This window comes from Orycteropus afer, unplaced genomic scaffold (genome assembly GCF_000298275.1).
Source record: "Orycteropus afer afer isolate SDZICR_OR568_19922 unplaced genomic scaffold, OryAfe1.0 scaffold00931, whole genome shotgun sequence".
Classification (NCBI taxonomy): Eukaryota; Metazoa; Chordata; class Mammalia; order Tubulidentata; family Orycteropodidae; genus Orycteropus; species Orycteropus afer.
In genome coordinates, this window is record NW_006922518.1 from 220,758 (window position 1) to 230,745 (window position 9,988).

A 9,988-nucleotide genomic window follows, 5' to 3' on the forward strand; every position below is an offset into this window, starting at 1 on the left:
CATTTTCTTTGTTGGTTGCTAGAGGTGGGAGGGAAGGAGAGGGAACACTGTTAGATAGATAGAGATAAGTTTTGATTTGGGTGAAGAAAAAAGGCAATGTACCAAATGTGAGTGATCAATACATTGGCATTGAGGAAGAGAAAGTCATAGAGAGTTATGTGGTAAGTACAGACAACAAAGATGAACACTTTTGCACATATAATATGGCGTGCTCAGTGAAGGTAAACACGGGTATATGGGTGGATAGATGAGTAGACAGGCTGAAACATTAGGTATATATATGAAGTGGAGAGTGCACCTATGAACATGTATAGGGTTGGCAGACAGTGGCCCTATAACTTTATGTGTATGATCTGAATTCCTAGGTGTATAATGGGTCTGACAAGGGAGCAAGGTTTTAGTCACTGCTTGGCCACAGACAGCTACCCAGAGGGACCGAGTAGTTGAACCTGTGGGCTTGGGACCATAGTCCCAGAGGACATCAAGCTCAATTGGCATAATATACTACACAAATCATTGTTCCATCTTCTGCTGTGGCTAGTAACGACTGAGATCTTAAAAGCTTGCAAGCTGCCATCTAGATGCAACGATGGGTCTCTTCTTGTCCAGGGCCAAGAAGAATGAAGAAAACAAAAAATTCATGGAAACAGTCAGTCCTAGCGACTGGTACATCATACTATCTGCAGCCTATATGACTATGAGACCAGAAGAAATAGATGGTGCTTGGCTACTACTTGGAAGAGGGTCTTTGTAGGAGATCCTGGATAGACAGGGGGAACAATGTGGGACAAAATTCAAAATCATTTGGAAAAAAAAAAAGAAAAGTGGGGAACAGGTTTACTGGCCTGATGGAGCCTGGTGGAACCACTGAGGCTATGGCCTCTAGCTGCCCTTCAGGTCTGGAATTGAACACACACCTGTAGCTTCCAGCCAAGCAGTAGACAGTTGAGCATTTATCTGACATAGATACACTCTTTGGAGAGAACAAGAAAGAGAGAAAGAAGGGCTGCTCAGGCACAAGGAGACAGCTCAGGGGGTAGGAGTGCATGGAGGGATGTTCACAGGGAAGCAGTACCTATCGGGAGGAAGTGAGAGAGGAGATGGTGCATTGTGCTAAATTGTGGTCAATGTCATGAGACAAAGTTTATGTGATCTGCTGTATGGAAAGTATATTTTCTCTGTAAATTTTCATCCAAATCACAATAAAAATAAAAATTAAATAAAGAAAATAAAAGAATTGTCCTGGAAACCTTACCATTCCTGTAAAACACACTGTCTATTTAGAATATGTAAATCATATTTCATTTTGTTTACTTGAATAGTAGAATATATTCTTGTTTTCTCACTCAGAGAATGAATTGGGAAATTTCCCTTCCTTGCAACACACTACGTATTTTGCTAATATGTAGATATTTCTGATTTTATCAGAACATGGACTGTACAGAATATGAATCTAGGAAAATTAGAAGTTGTCAAAAATGGAAGGAACACATAAAGATTGATATCCGACTCATAGTGACCCCTCTGTGGGTTTCCAAAGTGATATCAATATGGAAGTAGATTGCTCAACCTTCCTTCCCAGGAGTGGCTGGTGGGTTTGAGCCACTATACTTCTGGTTAGCAGTCAAAAGCCTTAGGCACTAGGCCGCTGGAGCTCCCATATTTGGTATTGGTGACCTGAAGTGGACTGGCTTTGGCCATTTTGAATCAGACAGCCATATGATTTACTATGCAAGGAATGACAACTTGAAGAGGAATGGTGCAGCATTCATCATCACAATATTTCAAGAACTATCATGAAGTATAGTGCTTTCAGTGATAGGATAATATCCATATGCCTAAAAGGAAAACCAGTTAATATTACTATTATTCAAATTTATGCACCAACCTACAAAGACAAAGATGAGGTAATTGAAGAATTTTGCAAACTTCTGGAATCTGGAATTGACTGAACATGCAATCAAGATATGCTGATTTTCACTGGAGATTTGAATGCAAAAGTTGGAAACAAAGAATAATCACCAGTAGTTGGAAAATTTGGCCTTGGTGATAGAAATAAAGCTGGAGATCACACGATAGAATTTTACATGACCTATGTCGAATTTAGAATTTAGCAACCATTTAAAGAATCAATTTGATGCACTGAATACCAATGACCGAAAACCAGAGGAATGGTGGGATGACATCATGAACATCATTGGTGAAGAAAGCAAAGGGTTATTAACAAAACAGCAAAGGAAGAGAAGACCAAAAGATGTCAGAAGAGACTCTGAAACTTTCCCTTGAACAAAGAGTGACTAAAGCAAGTGGAAGAAATGTCAAGATAAAAGAGCTGAACAGATTTTGAAGAGCATCTTGAGAAGGCAAAGTCAATTATTATAATGAAATATCCAAAGACATGGATCTGGAAAGCCAAAAGAGAGGAACATACTCAGTATTTCTCAAGCTGAAAGAATAGAATAATAAAAAAAAAATAAGCCTTGAGTTGCAATACTGACAGATTCTATGGGCAAAATACTGAATGATGCAGGAAATAGCAAAAGAAGATGGAAGGAATACACAGAGTCACTCTACCAAAATGAATTGGTCAATGTTCATCCCTTTCAGGAGGTGACATATGATCAAGAACCAATGGTTCTGAAGGAAGAACTTGAAGCTGTACTGAACGAAGTGGTGAAAAATAAAGCTCCAGGAATTAACAGAATACCCATTGAGATGTTTCAACTAATGGACTCTGCCCTGGAGGCACTCACTCAGCTATACCAAGAGATTTGGAAGACAGCTACCTGGCCAACTGACTGGAAGAGATCTATATTTGTACCCTTTCCAAAGAAAGGTGATCCCACAGAATATGGATATTATCACACTCAAGTAAGATCTTACTGAAGATAATTAAAAAATGGTTGCAGCAGTATATTGATAGAGATTCAGAAGAAGACATGAAAGGAGGAGTATCATAGCTGATGTCAGATGGATCTTGGCCCAAAGCAAAGAATACCAGAAAGATGTTTACTTACATTTTATTGACTATACAAAAGGATTCGATTGTGTGGATCATAACAAATTGTGAATAACATTGAGAATAATGGGAATTCCAGAACACTTAATTGTACTCATGAGGAACCTGTACGTAGACCAAGAGGCTGTCATTCAAAGAGAACAAGGGACACTGTATTGTTTAAAATCAAGAAGGGAGTGTGTGTGGGTTGTATCCTTTCACCATACTTATTCATTCTCTATGCTGAGAAAATAATCTGAGAAGCTGGACTGTATGAAGAAGAACATGGCATCAGGATTGGAGGAAGAATCATTCACAATCAGCAATAGCAGTACACTGATGAAACAGCTTTGCTTGCTGAGAGTGAGTATGACTTGAAGTACTTACTGATGAAGATTGAAAACTACAGTCTGCAGTATGAATTACAACTCAACATAAAGAAAACAAAAGTCTTCACAACTGGACCAATAAGAAGCATCACAATAAATGGAGAAAAGTTGAATTTGTCAAAGATTTCATATTACTTAGTTCTACAGTCAACACCAGTGGAAGCAGCAACACACAGCACTGGGCAATTCTGCTGCCAAAGACCTCTTTGAAGTACTGAAGAGCAAAGATATCTCCTTGAAGACTATGGTGTGCCTGACACAAGCTATGATATTTTCAATCACCTCACATGCATATGAGAGCTGGACAATGAATAAGGAAGACCTAAGAAGAGTCAACCCTTTTGAACTGCAGTGTTGTAGAAGAATGTTGAAAGTATCATGGAGTGCTAAAAGAACTAAATCTGTCCTGGAAGAAGTGAAGCTGGAATGCTCCTTGGAAGCGAGAATGGCCAGACTTTTTCTCACCTACTTTAGTCATATTCTAAGAAGGAACCTGGAAATGATATCATGCTTGGTAAAGTGGAGGGTCAAAGAAAAAGGGGAAGGCCTTCAACAAGATGGACTGACACAGTGGCTACAACTATGGGCTTAAGTATAGCAAAGATCATTGGGCTGGGACAGGACAAGGCAGTGTTTCGTTTTGCTGTACATTGGGTAGCTACGAATTGGAGACAACTAGACAGCACCTCAAAAACCAAACCAAAGTCACTGCCATAAAGTTGGATCCGATTTATAGTGACACCTACTTGGGTTTCCTATAGTATCAATAAGGAAGTAGATTGCCCAACCTTCCTTCTGAGGAATGACTGGTGGGATTGAACCACCAGGCTGTTAGTTAGCAGTGAAATGCCTTAGGAACTATGCCACCAATGGAGAATAGGTACATTGTTTTCTATTCCAAGGACAGGGAGGGACTGTCCTATACTGGAATTCTAAAATGTAATTTTGTAAAAAGCCTTCAATTTTATTTACTTGGCTGGGAGAAGTAGTACATAGCTTTCTCATACAAAAAAAAAAAAAAAAAAAAGTATTAATTTGTGATTAAACAAATCCTTGTAATGCAATCTTGGAACGGAGAACATGGCCAAATATTTAATTTCATATATTTGCTTGAGAAAATGGTATAGGGTTTTCTCATTCAGAGAAACCATTGGAATTTGGTAACCTTGTAACACAATGTATTTTACATAATGTAAAATATTTTTCATTTCAGGAATGAGAATGCTAGAATTTTTGTTTGTTTGTTTGTTTTCTAATTCAAGGATTGTAATGGACTGGGAAGCTTACCATTTCAGTAACACAAACTGTCTGTTTAGAATATGTAAATCATCTTTGGTTTTATCTACTTGAATGATAGAATGTATTCTTGGGTTTCTCACAAAGAGAACAAATTGGGAAATTTCTTTCTTGTGAAACATGTACATCTGTTGTGATTTCATGTAGAAGAATGGGGGAAATAGGACTTTATATTCACCTTCAGAGAATTTATCGACTCCTCTCCAGTGCTCACAATGCAGAGTGTTCTTTGATAACTTGTAAAACAATTGGGAACTCATAAATGGTCAAAACAATTCTGACATTATTTTCTCAATTAGAAAACAAATGATTAACTTTCATCTCCATGTAGCACAGAGTATACTTGCATATCATGGGAAACTCCATGAATTTCTTGTAACTCAATGGGAAAATGGGTATATGTTTTTTCTTCAGATGACAAGGTATTGAAAATATTTTCTTCCTTGTAACACAATGTATAATTGGATAAATTGAAAAACTGCTAGAACAGAAATAGTACATTCCTTTCTCTATAAGGAAATCCATTCTAAACTTTCCTAGACTTCTCCCACAAATATTTCTTTGACAGTGGTAAATATCTTTGAACTTTATGTCTCATAAGAGAAATTGGAGACTGTTTTCTAATTTTGTAAATATATTGGGAACTGAAGGCTGAGAAAAACAAATTTTACCTTGATATCTTGTCAATCTCCTTTTCCTTCATTTACCTCATGGGAGAATCAATAAGTAATTATTTCCAATAGAGAATGAATCTGGAAAATTTCTTTTTGTATCACCAAGTATACTTTGATCAGGAATAAACCTTGTAAATACATGTAATCAGAAGGGAAAAATGTCTTTTCTTTTTCCAACCAGAAAATGTATTGTGAGCTTCCTCATATTTGTAAAGCATGTAGTTTTTTAATCACATGTCATATTCTTTGGATCTACTATCATGAATAGGTAAATTTTCACATTGCTTAACATGAAGAATTTGGAAACTTTGTGGTGAAAGTTACACAGTGTGCGTTTTCTAAATGAGATAATCTTTATATAATTCATGGGCATGAAATATAGAACAGGTACACTATTTTTTATTCCAAGGAGAGGAGAGGAATTTTCCTATCTTTGAAATAAAATGTGTTATATTGTAATGTGTTAAAATATTTCAATTTCATGTACTGGAATGGCAAAAGTTGTACGTACATTTCCCATTTAAAAAATGACTTGAGATGAAACATATCCTTGTAACATAACCTTGAAGTGGAGAACATGACCAAATATTTAATTTCATATATTTGATTGAGGGAAACAGTACAGGGGTTTCTCATTCAGAGAGAGCACTGGTAATTTGCTACCCTCATAACATAAAGTGTACTTTGATATCATGTAAAATATTTTTCCTTTCAGGAAGGAGAATGCTAGAAAGTCTTTTTTGGTTTCTAATTCAATTGTACGAGGAAGCTTATCATTCCTGTTACAAAAAAATGTCCATTAGAATATGTAAGTTATCTTTGATTTAATATATTTGAATGATGGAATGTATTCTAGGGTTTCTCACTCAGAGAATAAATTGGAAATTACTCTTTCTCGCAACACACAGTGTATTTAGATAACACATATATCTATTGTGGTTTCATATAAGAGAATGGGAGAAATGGGACAGTATAATCGTCTTTAGATAATTTATTGACAACTTTCCAATGCTTGCATCACAGTGTGCTTTCTGATTACTTATAAAACGGTAATGAAGTTATGTACATGATAGAAAAAAAATGATATTGTTTTCTCATTTTGAAAACACATGATTCACTTTCATCTCCAAGTAGCACAAAATATACTATTATGTAATCTGAAACCCCATGGACTTCCTGTAATTCAGTGGTAGAATTGGTATATTTTTTTCTCCTGCTGACAAGGTATTAAGAATATTTTCATTCTTGTAACACAATGTGTAATTTGTTATGTTGTAAAACTATAATGATTCCATGCACTAGAACAGAGAAATGCCTCTTTTTGCTTATACTTTGTTTATGCGAGCAAAGATTGTATGTTGATATTTCACATCTCTAAAAAATTAACATTATTTATTTATGTCATTTAAGTATTTGAATAACTTAGTATACTTTTTAGATTTCATCAGGTTAAATTGAAGAAAGTCGACAATACTCCTTATTAACAGAAAATATTAGGAACTTTTTAAAGGACATTGACAAGCAAATTGTACTAAAATGCACAGTTAAGTGAACTGAAGTTTTTGAATTAGCCAAATGAATTTGGAATTTTGGCACCGTTGAAAATCAAATAAAAGGAAACCTTAATGTACAAATCTGTTTTGACTTCGTGTGCATTATTGCAAGTAACTATATTGTTTACACAACACAAACAGTGGCTGTGCACATGGATTTCATCAGATGGAGTACACAGGAATCAGATTAGCTACATCTGTGGCAGGCGGTGAATGAGAAGTTTGATATCTTCACACATAACAAGATCAGGATCTAATTGTGGGACTATCAACTTCTCATATGCAAGTTCCAGCTGAAGCAGAATACAATTAAAAGAAGTCCACAAGAGCCATAATATAACCTTGATCATATCCGTTCTGGATTCAGAGGTCATGTAAAGAATAGATTTGATTCATTGAACACCAATGACCAAAAACCAGAGGAATTGTGGGATGACACCCAGAACATCATCCATGAAGAAAGCAAAGGATCATTAAAAAAAAAAAAAAAAATCACCAAAGGAAGAAAAGACCAAAATGGATGTAAGAAGAGACTCTGAAACTTGCCCTTGAATGGAGAGCAGCTAAAGCAAATGGAAGAAATGACCAGATAAAAGAGCTGAACAGAAAATTTCAAAGAGCACCTTGAGAAGACAAAGTCAATTATTATAATGAAATGTGTGAAGACTTGGAGTTAGAAAAACAAAAGGGAAGAACATACTTGGCATTTCTCAAACTGAAAGAAATGAAGAAAAAATTTAAGCCTCAAGTTGCAATATTGAAAGATTGTATTGGGAATATTTTGAATGATGCAAGGAAACATTAAAAGAAGATGGAAAGAAAACACAGAGTCACTGGACCAAAAAGAATTAATTGGTCAATGTTCATCCATTCCAGGAGGTGGCACATGACCCATAATCAATGGTATTGAAGGAAGAAGTCAAAAGTGCACAAAAGTAATTGGTGAAAAACAAGGCTCCAGGAACTGATTAAATTGATATGTTTCAACAAAAGGATGCCCCACTGGAGGCATGTCAAGATATGTCAAGAGATTTGGAAGACAGCTACCTGGTCAACTGACTGGACGAGGTCCATATTTGCACTCATTCCAAAGAAAGGTGATCCCACAGAGTGAAGAAATTATCAAACAATATCATTAATATTGCACACAAGTAAAATCTTACTGAAGATTATTCAAAACAGTTGCAGCAGTATATTGACAAAGAACTTCCAGAAAAGCAAGATGGATTCAGAAAAGAATGTGGAATGAAAGATATCATAACTGATGTCAGATGGATCTTGGGTCAAAACAAAGAATACCAGAAATATGTTTACTTGTGTTTTATTGACTATGCAAAAGCATTCAGTTGTGAAGATCATAAAAAATTATGGGTAACATTGAGAAGAACAGTATTCTAGAACACTTACTTGTACTCATCAGGAACCATGTACATAGACAAGGAAGATGTAGTTCAAACAGAACAAGGGCACACCATGTGGTTTAAAATCAGGAAGGGAGTGTGTCAGGGTTGTATTTTTTCACCATAGTTATTCCATTTGTATGATGAGCAAATAATCTGAGAAGCTGGACTATAAGAAGGAGAATGTGGCATCAGGATTGGAGGAAGACTCATTAACAACCTGTGATATGCTGATAACACAACTTTCCTTGCTGAAAGTGAGGATTACTTGAAGCACTTACTAACGGAAATTGAAGACTATAGTCTGCAAGCGTGGATTACACCTCAATATAAAGAAAAAAAAAAAATCCTCACAACTGGACCAGTAAGCAGTATCACAATAAATGGAGAAAAGATTGAACTTGTCAAAGACTTTGTATTACTTGGTGCTACAATCAACACCAATGGAATCAGCAGTCAAGACATCAGATGGTGTATTGCACTGGGAAAATCTTCAAAAGACCTCTTTCACGTGTTGAAGAGAAAAGATATCTCCTTAAAGACTAAGTTAAGGTGCACCTAGCCCAAGCCATGGTATTTTCTTTCACCTCATATGCATGTGAAAGCTGGACAAGGAATAAGGAATCCCAAAAAAGAGTAGATGTTTTTGAGTAGTGGCATTGGTGAAGAATAGTAAAAGTACCACAGACTGCTAAAGAAACTAACAAATCTTTCCTGGAAGAAGTACAGCAGGAATGCTCCTTGAAAGCAAGAATGACCAGACTTTGTCTCACCTACTTTGGTCATGTTGTCAGAAAAGACCATTCTCTGGAGAAAGATATCATGCTTGATAAAGTGGAGGGTCATCGAAAAAGGGAGAAGCCCTCAAAAAAATGGATTGACACAGTGGCTGCAATGATAGGCTCAGGTATATCAAAGATTGTGGACTTGCACAATACCGGGTAGTATTTTTGCTCTGTTGTACATAGGGTTGCTATGAGTCACAGAGGACTCAATGGCACCTAACAGCAACAGCAGCAAACACTGTTTACTCAAACACAGAATGACCAAAGATCATTCCCAAGGGTTGAAATCAAAGTGTAATTGTATAAATGTATATATTTATTTGAATGATAGTAACTATACTTTGTTAACTCAATTAAAGAATACATGTGGAACTATCCTATCTATCTATCTATCTATCTATCTATATATATATTTTAAAAGTGTATTTGTGTATCTCAGTGTACTTTTTGGAATTCATCAGGTTGAACTGAAGAAAGTCCATGCTATTCTTATTAACAAAATATATTTGACACTTTCCCATCACTGTAAAGCTAAGTGTTCCTAAATGTAAATTTTGCATTAAGTGAAACAAAGTGCACATTGTTTTCTAACTAACTTTGTATATTTCAAATTTTGACATCCCTGAAAAGCAGTGTAGTTCAATAATGTGCAAATCTCTTTTGACTTCATGTTCTTAAATGGGAGTAACTACATTTTGTTAACTCAATCAAAGAAGGCTTGTGGATGTTTCACATATGTGTAAAACACGTTGTACTTGCATAAACATGTACCTGAATAACAGTAACAAAACTTTGTTAACACAATCATAGAATTCATGTGGACTTTTCCCATCTGTATAAAACAAAGGGTACCTTCACAACTTAGTGTGCATTTTGTATTTCATCAGATTGAA